Genomic DNA, 11,126 nt, shown 5'->3' with positions numbered 1-11,126 from the left:
TGTTCACCCACGACTGCGTGGCCATGCACGCCTCCAACTCAATCATCAAGTTTGCGGATGACACTACAGTGGTAGGCTTGATTACCAACAACGACGAGACGGCCTACAGGGAGGAGGTGAGGGCCCTCGGAGTGTGGTGTCAGGAAAATAACCTCACACTCAACGTCAACAAAACAAAGGAGATGATTGTGGACTTCAGGAAACAGCAGAGGGAGCACCCCCCTATCCACATCGACGGGTCAGTAGTGGAGAAGGTGGAAAGTTTTAAGTTCCTCGGTGTACACATCACGGACAAACTGAATTGGTCCACCCACACAGACAGCGTTGTGAAGAAGGCGCAGCAGCGCCTCTTCAACCTCAGGAGGCTGAAGAAATTCGGCTTGTCACCAAAAGCACTCACAAACTTCTACAGATGCACAATCGAGAGCATCCTGTCGGGCTGTATCACCGCCTGGTACGGCAACTGCTCCGCCCACAACCGTAAGGCTCTCCAGAGGGTAGTGAGGTCTGCAGAACGCATCACCAGGGGCAAACTACCTGCCCTCCAGGACACCTACACCACCCGATGTCACAGGAAGGCCATAAAGATCATCAAGGACAACAACCACCCAAGCCACTGCCTGTTCACCCCGCTATCATCCAGAAGGCGAGGTCAGTACAGGTGCATCAAAGCAGGGACCGAGAGACTGAAAAACAGCTTCTATCTCAAGGCCATCAGACTGTTAAACAGCCACCACTAACATTTAGCGGCCGCTGCCAACATACTGACTCAACTCCAGCCACTTTAAAAATGGGAATTGATGGAAATTATGTAAAAATGTACCACTAGCCACTTTAAACAATGCCACTTAATATAATGTTTACATACCCTACATTACCCATCTCATATGTATATACTGTACTCTATATCATCTACTGCATCTTGCCATCTTTATGTAATACATGTACCACTAGCCACTTTAAACTATGCCACTTTATGTTTACATACCCTACAGTACTCATCTCATATGTATATACCGTACTCTATACCATCTACTGCATCTGCCATGCCGTTCTGTACCACCACTCATTCATATATCTTTATGTACATATTCTTTATCCCTTTACACTTGTGTGTGTGTGTAAGGTAGTAGTTGTGGAATTGTTAGGTTAGATTACTTGTTGGTTATTACTGCATTGTCGGAACTAGAAGCACAAGCATTTCGCTACACTCGCATTAACATCTGCTAACCATGTGTATGTGACTAATAAAATTTGATTTGATTTGATTTGATTTGACTTACTAGTGAGGTAGTTTCCATGATATGTTGGCTGATGTGGTACACTATTGTTCTGTTACTGTGTTGTTATTGACATGGTGATTTTGCTTCTTTTGGTAAATAACCTTGTAACAATGGGCTGTAAAATCAGAACATTGAACAAACAGAAATTTGACCTGGTGACATGGTGCTGATATACAGTATATAGATGATAAGAACATTATAACAATATTACAAGGGCGTATGTATTCAAGTATGTTGTACTGGAGTAGGGTGATGTTCAACTTGTGAGTTGCACCAAAGAGCTAGAGAAGGAGCTTGAAAATCAAATCAAATTTTATTGGTCACATACACCTGGTTAGCAGATGTTAATGCGAGGGTAGCGAAATGCTTGTGCTTCTAGTTCCGACCATGCAGTAATATCTAAGTGAGTACAATGCAGATGGCTATATTTTGCCACCCTGCTCCCCAGCTCTACCCTCACATTTTTGACAATGGATGTTGCCTTTAACGGAATGTAGATATGAAGCCACAATTTTACTCCTCAAAGACATGCGAGATCCATCGCACCACCTTTACGACCTCCCTCCACTCAGAGAGCACTGACAGTTCACAGCTTCTCAGTTCCACCTGCTATAGGACAAAGTCATTCCAACCATTTCCTATATTCTGCTATCAGACTATACTGGTAGAGATACATTTAACTTCTACATGATTCTATGATATATTCAAATCAAATGTTATTGTTTGCATACACATATTTAGCAGATGTTATTGCAGGTGTAGTGAAATGTTTGTTTTCCTAGCTCCAACAGTGCAGTAGTATCTGACCATTCACAACAATACACACAAATATCTAATTAAAATTATGGAATTAAGAAATATTAGGACGAGCAATGTCAGAGAGGCATTGACTAAAATACAGTAGAATTGAATACAGTATATACATATGAAATTAGTAAAACAGTATTAAAGAGACCAGTGTTCCATGTCTATGTAACATAGGGTAGCAGCCTCTAAGGTGCAGGGTTGAGTAACCGTGTGGTAGACGTCTACCGACAGTGACTAAGTTCAGGGCAGGGTACTGGGTGGAGGCCGGCTAGTGATGGCTATATAACAGTCTGATGGCCTTGAGATGGAAGCTGTTTTTCAGTCTTTCGGTCCCAGCTTTGATGCACCTGTACTGACCTTGCCTTCTGGATGATAGGGGGTGAACAGGCCATGGCTCGGGTGGTTGATGTCCTTGATGATCTTTTTGGCCTTCATATGACATTGGGTGCTGTCGGTGTCCTGGAGGGCAGGCAGTGTGCTCCGAGTGATGCGTTGGGCAGTTGCGGGCGGTGCAGTTGCTGTACCAGGCACTGATAAAGCCCGACAGGATGCTCTCAATGGTGCATCTGAAAAAGTTTGAGAGAGTCTTAGGGGCCAAGCCAAATTTCTTCAGCCTCCTGAGGTTGAAGATGCTCTGTTGTGCATTCTTCACCACGTCATCTGTGTGGGTGGACCATTTCAGATTTTCACTGAGGTGTACGCCTTGGAACTTGAAGCTTTTCACCTTCTCCACTGCGGTCTCGTCTGTGGATGGGAGCGTGCTCCCTCTGCTGTCTCCTGAAGTCCACGATTAGCTCTTTTGTTTTGTTGACGGAAAAGTTATTTTCCTGGCACAGCTGTATAATGTTAGTTTTTTTCATGTTGCTGTTCTATATTGTTTTGTCTCTTGCAATTCAAGAGTCTATGCAATTCATAATGTGCCTTAAAATGTTCTACTTATCTACTAATAAATTCAAACTTTGTGGGAGTTTTTGCCTATCATGCTATACCAAAAGTAATTACCACCAACTCTGTTTGGCAATAAAGTCTTGCTGCGACCAGTGTAACAGACAAATCTAAAGACACTACACACAGACGAGATGGGAGACCACAACCAGTCCGTCACATCATTCCTTTTTATCTTTCATGTGAGCAGTGGCAGTCTGTCTGAATTCATAAAGTTCAATCTGGGTCGGTCAACGACCAATGCGGGAGACTGCTCTCTACACAAAAACAAAACTGAAAGTATAGAAGTGCAAATGAGCCGTCGTGGGGCAGTGTGTCCACAAAAGCCTGGGACTTGGTTGGAGGCAGTACAGGGTTGTATTCACTAAGCACTAAACAGAATGAAAACAGACTGAAACTGCAAGGGACTACCTGAACTTGTCCTATATGTTTTTAGTTTTCCATTGCAAAAGGGAGTTTTGCTACGGTCCACACCAATAAATACAACCTAGTACTTACATCATTTATTTTTGATTTTACCTTTATTTAACTAGGCAAGTCAGTTAAGAACAAATTCTTATTTTCAATGACGCCTAGGAACAGTGGGTTAACTGCCTTGTTCAGGGGCAGAACGACAGATTTTTACCTTGTCAGCTCGGGGATTCGATCTTGCGGTTACAAGTCCAACGCTCTAACCACTAGGTTACCTGCCGCCCCATAAGTTACAATAGAGCTACCTAACCCTCTTCATGGAGATCTACCATCCTGTGGGTATTCAGTCCAACCCTAACCTAACATACCTGATTCAGCTAGTCTAGGGTCATGTTCCAGGCCCTGACCAAATTGCAGATAATGCATTGCATCAATCAATAGTTACATAGTACATCATTTGCATGCCACGTCATCGACTGCGCAGTCAAGCATTAGATTGCTATACCGCTATATCATATGGGTGGCATTCCTGCCAGACTACATTTCAGACACCTGCCAGATCTCGCAAAGCTTGGATAGGTGTTTATTTTACCTTTATTTAACTAGACAAGTGAGTTAAGAACAAATTCTTATTTACAATGACGGTCTACCAAAAGGCAAACTACGGGGACGGGTGCTGGGATTAAAAATAAAAATATAGGACAAAACACACAACACATCACATAACATATCAGCTAACCACATCATATGATATAGTGATGTAATGCCCGATAGTCAATGACGTGGCGCACAACAATTGGTTGATGCAATGCAACGTCTTCAATGTAATCAGGCAGGAACAGTGATGCCAATTTAGCAACTTTTCAGACTACCCTGGCAACTTTTTTTTCAAACAGCACCTAGCAACACATTTAGCTACTTTTAAAAATGTATTTGGAACTTTTAGCAACTTTTGAAAAGTGACTCAAATGCTAAAATGCACGCATTTTCCCTCTAAATGACACAAAAACGATTTTCTCTGTCACACATTCAGTAACAACACACGTGCCTGGCTGCAAAAGTGCATTGTGAGTGACGTCAGCAGCAGGTGCTCAGCTCTTACACAGGCAGCAGCAGGCTTATATCCAAATGTATTGATAGTGAGTGTGTTACTACAAATATCTGTACTACTCCCCTCACAGACCATAGGGCCATTTACATTGGTATCAAAATATTTACCCCTGATACTAACCTTGGCAGAGCATCTTACTGGAAGCTAAATAGCTCATTATTAAATAATGATATAGTTAAATTTGAGGTTAAAGATCTGCTCTCACACTTTTGGGAAAGGGCTTGTGAAGAAAAATCGTATTGCAAGAACTGGGAGCTCTTTAAATTTGAGGTAGTAATCTTGCTAAGACCAGAAGAGCTGAGGAGGAAAAGGTGATCATTAAGATAACTTCCCTTTCTCAGAGGTCCCCAGCCGGCCTCTCGGGGGAGGAGAAGATGGAACAAATTGAGTTACAAAATAAACTGGATAATATACACTGCTCAAAAAAATAAAGGGAACACTTAAACAACACAATGTAACTCCAAGTCAATCACACTTCTGTGAAATCAAACTGTCCACTTAGGAAGCAACACTGATTGACAATAAATTTCACATGCTGTTGTGCAAATGGAATAGACAACAGGTGGAAATTATAGGCAATTAGCAAGACACCCCCAATAAAGGAGTGGTTCTGCAGGTGGTGACCACAGACCACTTCTAAGTTCCTATGCTTCCTGGCTGATGTTTTGGTCAATTTTGAATGCTGGCGGTGCTTTCACTCTAGTGGTAGCATGAGACGGAGTCTACAACCCACACAAGTGGCTCAGGTAGTGCAGCTCATCCAGGATGGCACATCAATGCGAGCTGTGGCAAGAAGGTTTGCTGTGTCTGTCAGCGTAGTGTCCAGAGCATGGAGGCGCTACCAGGAGACAGGCCAGTACATCAGGAGACGTGGAGGAGGCCGTAGGAGGGCAACAATCCAGCAGCAGGACCGCTACCTCCGCCTTTGTGCAAGGAGGAGCAGGAGGAGCACTGCCAGAGCCCTGCAAAATGACCTCCAGCAGGCCACAAATGTGCATGTGTCTGCTCAAACGGTCAGAAACAGACTCCATGAGGGTGGTATGAGGGCCCGACGTCCACAGGTGGGGGTTGTGCTTACAGCCCAACACCGTGCAGGACGTTTGGCATTTGCCAGAGAACACCAAGATTGGCAAATTCGCCACTGACGCCCTGTGCTCTTCACAGATGAAAGCAGGTTCACACTGAGCACATGTGACAGACGTGACAGAGTCTGGAGACGCCGTGGAGAACCTTCTGCTGCCTGCAACATCCTCCAGCATGACCGGTTTGGCGGTGGGTCAGTCATGGTGTGGGGTGGCATTTCTTTGGGGGGCCGCACAGCCCTCCATGTGCTCGCCAGAGGTAGCCTGACTGCCATTAGGTACCGAGATGAGATCCTCAGACCCCTTGTGAGACCATATGCTGGTGCGGTTGGCCCTGGGTTTCTCCTAATGCAAGACAATGCTAGACCTCATGTGGCTGGAGTGTGTCAGCAGTTCCTGCAAGAGGAAGGCATTGATGCTATGGACTGGCCCGCCCGTTCCCCAGACCTGAATCCAATTGAGCACATCTGGGACATCATGTCTCGCTCCATCCACCAACGCCACATTGCACCACAGACTGTCCAGGAGTTGGCGGATGTTTTAGTCCAGGTCTGGGAGGAGATCCCTCAGGAGACCATCCGCCACCTCATCAGGAGCATGCCCAGGCGTTGTAGGGAGGTCATACAGGCACGTGGAGGTCACACACACTACTGAGCCTCATTTTGACTTGTTTTAAGGACATTACATCAAAGTTGGATCAGCCTGTAGTGTGGTTTTCCAGATTTGTGACTCCAAATCCAGACCTCCATGGGTTGATAAATTTGATTTCCATTGATAATTTTTGTGTGATTTTGTTGTCAGCACATTCAACTATGTAAAGAAAAAAGTATTTAATAAGAATATTTCATTCATTCAGATCTAGGATGTCAGGGTTGTGTGCAGAGATGTAGCGGAGTCAATCGCAGGACACAAGTGTTGAGCAAAATTAACGGCGTTTACTAAAAATTTAAGCAAAAATTCCACAATGGGAATATAATAAACACACAAGCACAAACAACAACCACTAACGAAATAAACAATCACGGACAGAACAGAAATGAATGCCAGAGGGTTAAATAGGGAACATGATAGGGGAATTGAAACCAGGTGTGTGTAATACAGACAAAACAAAACGAAACAGAAAAATGGATCGGTAGTGACTAGAAAGCCGGTGACGTCGACCGCCGAACACCACCCGAACAAGGAGAAGGGCCGACTTCGGCGGAAGTCGTGACATAGGATGTGTTATTTTAGTGTTCCCTTCATTTTTTTGAGCAGTGTATATAGATTAAAAGCAGAAGGAGCCTTTACTAGATCTAGGAAAAAATTGATTGAGGAGGGAGAACAGAATTCATCCTATTTCTTTAGACTTGAGAAATGTCATTCTAAAAATAACACTATCCATAAATTAAACATTGATGGTGTTATTACAGATGACCAAAAATTAATCGCTAAATACTGTAGCAATTTTTACAGAAAATTGTATAGCTCTACGTACTGTCAGGAATCCACAGATATGTTTTTTAAGTCACTGAATAATGTTCACTCTATCAGTGATATAGAATCTAAACAGTGTGATGAACCCATCAAAGTTGAAGAGATTATAGAGTCTATCAAACATCTAAAGAACAATAAATCACCAGGTGTTGATGGAATTACATCAGAATTTTACAAATTATTTTCTGAACAAGTAGCTCCCTTCCTATTTGAAGTCTTTTTAGAGAGTATTAAAAACAATGTTCTCCCTCCTACAATGAGTCAGGGGTTAATAACACTGATACCTAAGCCTAAAAAAGAAGTGCTGCTCATTGATAACTGCCGTCCAATTTGTCTTCTTAATAATGACTATAAGATATTAGCCTTACTACTTGCAAAAATAATTAAAGAAGTTCTGGATGCAATCATTGATGAAACACAGTCTGGCTTCATGAGGAACAGACATATTTCTAACTATGTCAGACTAGTATTAGACATACTTGACTACTCAGACCTAATAACTGAGGATAGCTTCATATTATTTTTGGATTTTTATAAAGCATTTGACACAGTAGAGCATCAGTTTCTCTTCCACTCCCTTGAGAGACTTGGCTTTGGGGATTTTTTCTGTAAGGCTATTAAGACTCTCTATGCAAAAGACTCTCTATGTAAACTCTCTATCAAATTGAAATATGGCACCTCACCTAGATTTGAGTTAAAGAGAGGAATTAGGCAAGGTTGTCCTATCTCCTCGTACCTGTTTTTATTAATCACCCAACTTCTTGCAAATTCTTTAAATAGTAGTCCTGTACAAGGTATTTCCATAGCTGGTAAATAAATTATTATAAGCCAGCTGGCTGATGATACTACACTTTTTCTGAAAGACGCTAACCAAATTCCCATATCGATCAATGTGATGCAATCCTTTTCCAAAGCGTCTGGTCTATATCTTCACATTAATAAATGTGAACTCATAGCTGTCAAAGATTGTGTGACACCTTCATATTATGGTATTCCAGTAAAAGAAGAACTTACATATTTAGGCATAACCATTACAAAGGATCAGAAGTCTAGAGGCTTACAAAATTTTAACCCTCTTATTAAAAATACCCAGAAGAAGCTAAATCAATAGCTACAGAGGGACTTATCTTTAAAAGGTAGAGTCCTAATAACCAAGGCCGAAGGTATCTCTAGACTAACATATGGCGCTCTATCTTTATATCTTGACAGTAAAATAAGCAAGGAGATAGACCAGATGCTTTTCAACTTTCTTTGGAGAAACCGTACCCATTACATTAGGAAAACTGTTGTAATGAACACTTATGAGAATGCTGGACTGAATTTTCTGGACTTTACTACTTTAAATAATACTTTTAAGATCAATTGGATAAAACAATTCCTAAGAAGACCCACTTCTATCTGGAATTTTATTCCTCATCATGTCTTCTCTACTTTTGGTGGCCTTAACTTAATGTTGTTTTGCAATTATAATATTGACAAAATTCCAGTGAAACTTTCTGCTTTTCATCGGCAGGTTTTCTTGTCATGGTCCTTAATTTATAAACACAATTTTTCTCCACACAGATATTATATATGGAATAATCGGGATTTTTGTATAAAAATACTATTTGTTTTTAGAATATTGGTTCCGAAATAATATCCTATTGGTGAGCCAACTGGTTAATGCAGAGGGTCTTTTACTCAGTTATAAGGAATTCTTATCACTTTACAAGGTCCCTGTAACACCTAAAGATTGTGCAATTGTTTTAGATGCCATTCCCTCAGGTGTTGCTCTGTTATTCAGGATCGTGTCAAGACCTGAGCCTCAGAGCCTACCTTCTATTGACCCTGTGTACTCATCAGTAGGAAATATTTGTTTCTCTTTTGGTCCATTCAACAACAGAGCGATACGAACCTTGTTTCAGCAGAATGTTGCATCTATACCTTATGTCATGCCTTATTGGAATGGATTTATTGATAATATCTGTTGGAAAAAAGTTTGGATGTTGCCACACACATACCTACTTGTTAACAAAATTAAGGAAGTTTCCTTTAAAATTATTCATAAATACTATCCTGCCAACCACTATATGAAGAAGTTTAAGGAAAACATCAACTCAAATTGCTCCTTTTGTAATGACCACCCAGAAACAGTGTTGCATATTTTTTGGCATTGTATTCATGTAAGAGAACTGTGGCAAGACATCAGTAGATTTATAATTGAACACATTTATGAAGATTTTACACTATTGTTGTCACGACTTCCGCCGAAGTTGGCTCCCCTGCCTGTTGGGGCGGTGCTCGGCGGTCGTCGTCACCGGCCTACTAGCCGCCACGATCCCTTTTTCGTTTGTCTGTTTGTTTTGTCTTATTAGTTTCACCTGTGTCCTGTTGTATGTGCTTAATGAGCTTCCGTATTTTAAGGACGTGTACCCGCCCTTGTTTTGTGTGGGATTGTCTTTTGTTACGTGTGTGTGCGCGTTTAGGTAGAGGTGGTTATTTTCAGGACTTGACACCCTGTGTTTTGGGTAGTCATATTTTCTTTACGCGCCCTGTGTTGTTTGAGGCTTGTCTATTTTGTGCCATATTAAAGAGCACTTTTTCCCAGTGGAACTCTCTGCGCCTGATTCCTTCCTCACCCACCTAGTCCCGCGTGACAATTGTGGAGTACTGCTTACTGCTTGGATTCTTTACATGCGATAGAAATAAGCTGAAACATTTTTATGTAATTAATTTCATTATTCTTTTGGCCAAATTTCATATACACAAATGTAAATTTACAAACAAAAAAACAAATTTCTTACCCTACAAAAAGAAATTGAACTGTATTTTAAGACAGTTAAATACTCTACTAACAAAAAAGCTGTTAGAATTGTAAGTGTATGTATGTCCCTTAAGGTGCTTGTGTAATTGTAATGTGATATTGTACCCCCTAGCTCGATTGTCCATTGTATATAATCTATATATACACTTGTGTTCCCTCATGTACTTTCTGTATTGATTTGATGTTAATAAAAAAAATACACAAAAAATAGGCAGCAGCAGGCCAGCAGAAATTTCAGCAAATTGCAAATCATTGTTGGCTGACTGCAGCAGCAGTAGTACGGATTCGACGAGCCAAACCCAATGAATATACTGTAGTTGGTCACGAATGTTTGATCTTGAACAAAACTTACAAAATAAATCAACATGAGTCAATCAAAATTGTACAGCCAGGAGTACAGAAAAGAGTGGGAGTCTGTACCTGGACAAATCATATTTTTTGCCGAGATGGCCAGTCACTTTGAGTAACATTATTGTGTATTCTACGTAATGACGCAGTTTTACGTTATCGTAATGACATCACAACGTTATTTAGCAACTTTTAGCAACAAATCAGCCTGCCTCTAGCAACTTACCCTGAAAATGAGTTGGCAACACTGGGCAGGAACACCACCGGTATGTGGTTAGTTGAAATGTTCAACACTAGCCTTGCGTGGCCATCCTTCAAAATCTTGTCTCGTTGAATTGTGTTGGAAGTCTGGAGAAATCCAGTATAGGATTCTGGGTTTGAATGAGAGTGTAGGTTTTTGTTCAAACCTTTATCTAGCGCACCTAACTAACTGGTTGATAAACTGAATCACGTTAGTTGCTACTGGGTTTGGAGCAAAAACCTACAGGATGGTAGTTCTCCAGGAACAGAGTTGGTCAGCCCTGCAATAGTGATTTGGGATTTGTAAAAAATAAAATTAGAGGCCAATAAATCATCAAATAATCAGAACGATTTATGATATGTTATGTTACATTTTCAAGCGTTGTAATACACGCATAAATTAAGAAGCAATCTGCAACGCGCCCGCAGCCTAGCAATGAATGCACCCATGTTGAACTGCAACGCGCTGGAGGGCTAGCAATGTCAGTCAAGATAGCCAGCTGGGCCACGAGTTGCCGGATCTCATTCAGAGGTGACATGTTTTTATTAATTTAGGAGCTGCAAATGCAATGCTCACTTATTTATCTATTACCGTTTTGCTTCCATTGGCGGCCAAGCTG

This window comes from Salvelinus alpinus, chromosome 8 (genome assembly GCF_045679555.1).
Source record: "Salvelinus alpinus chromosome 8, SLU_Salpinus.1, whole genome shotgun sequence".
Taxonomy (NCBI): Eukaryota; Metazoa; Chordata; class Actinopteri; order Salmoniformes; family Salmonidae; genus Salvelinus; species Salvelinus alpinus.
The sequence above is the reverse complement of the archived record's forward strand: the minus strand, read 5'-3'. Positions refer to the sequence as shown.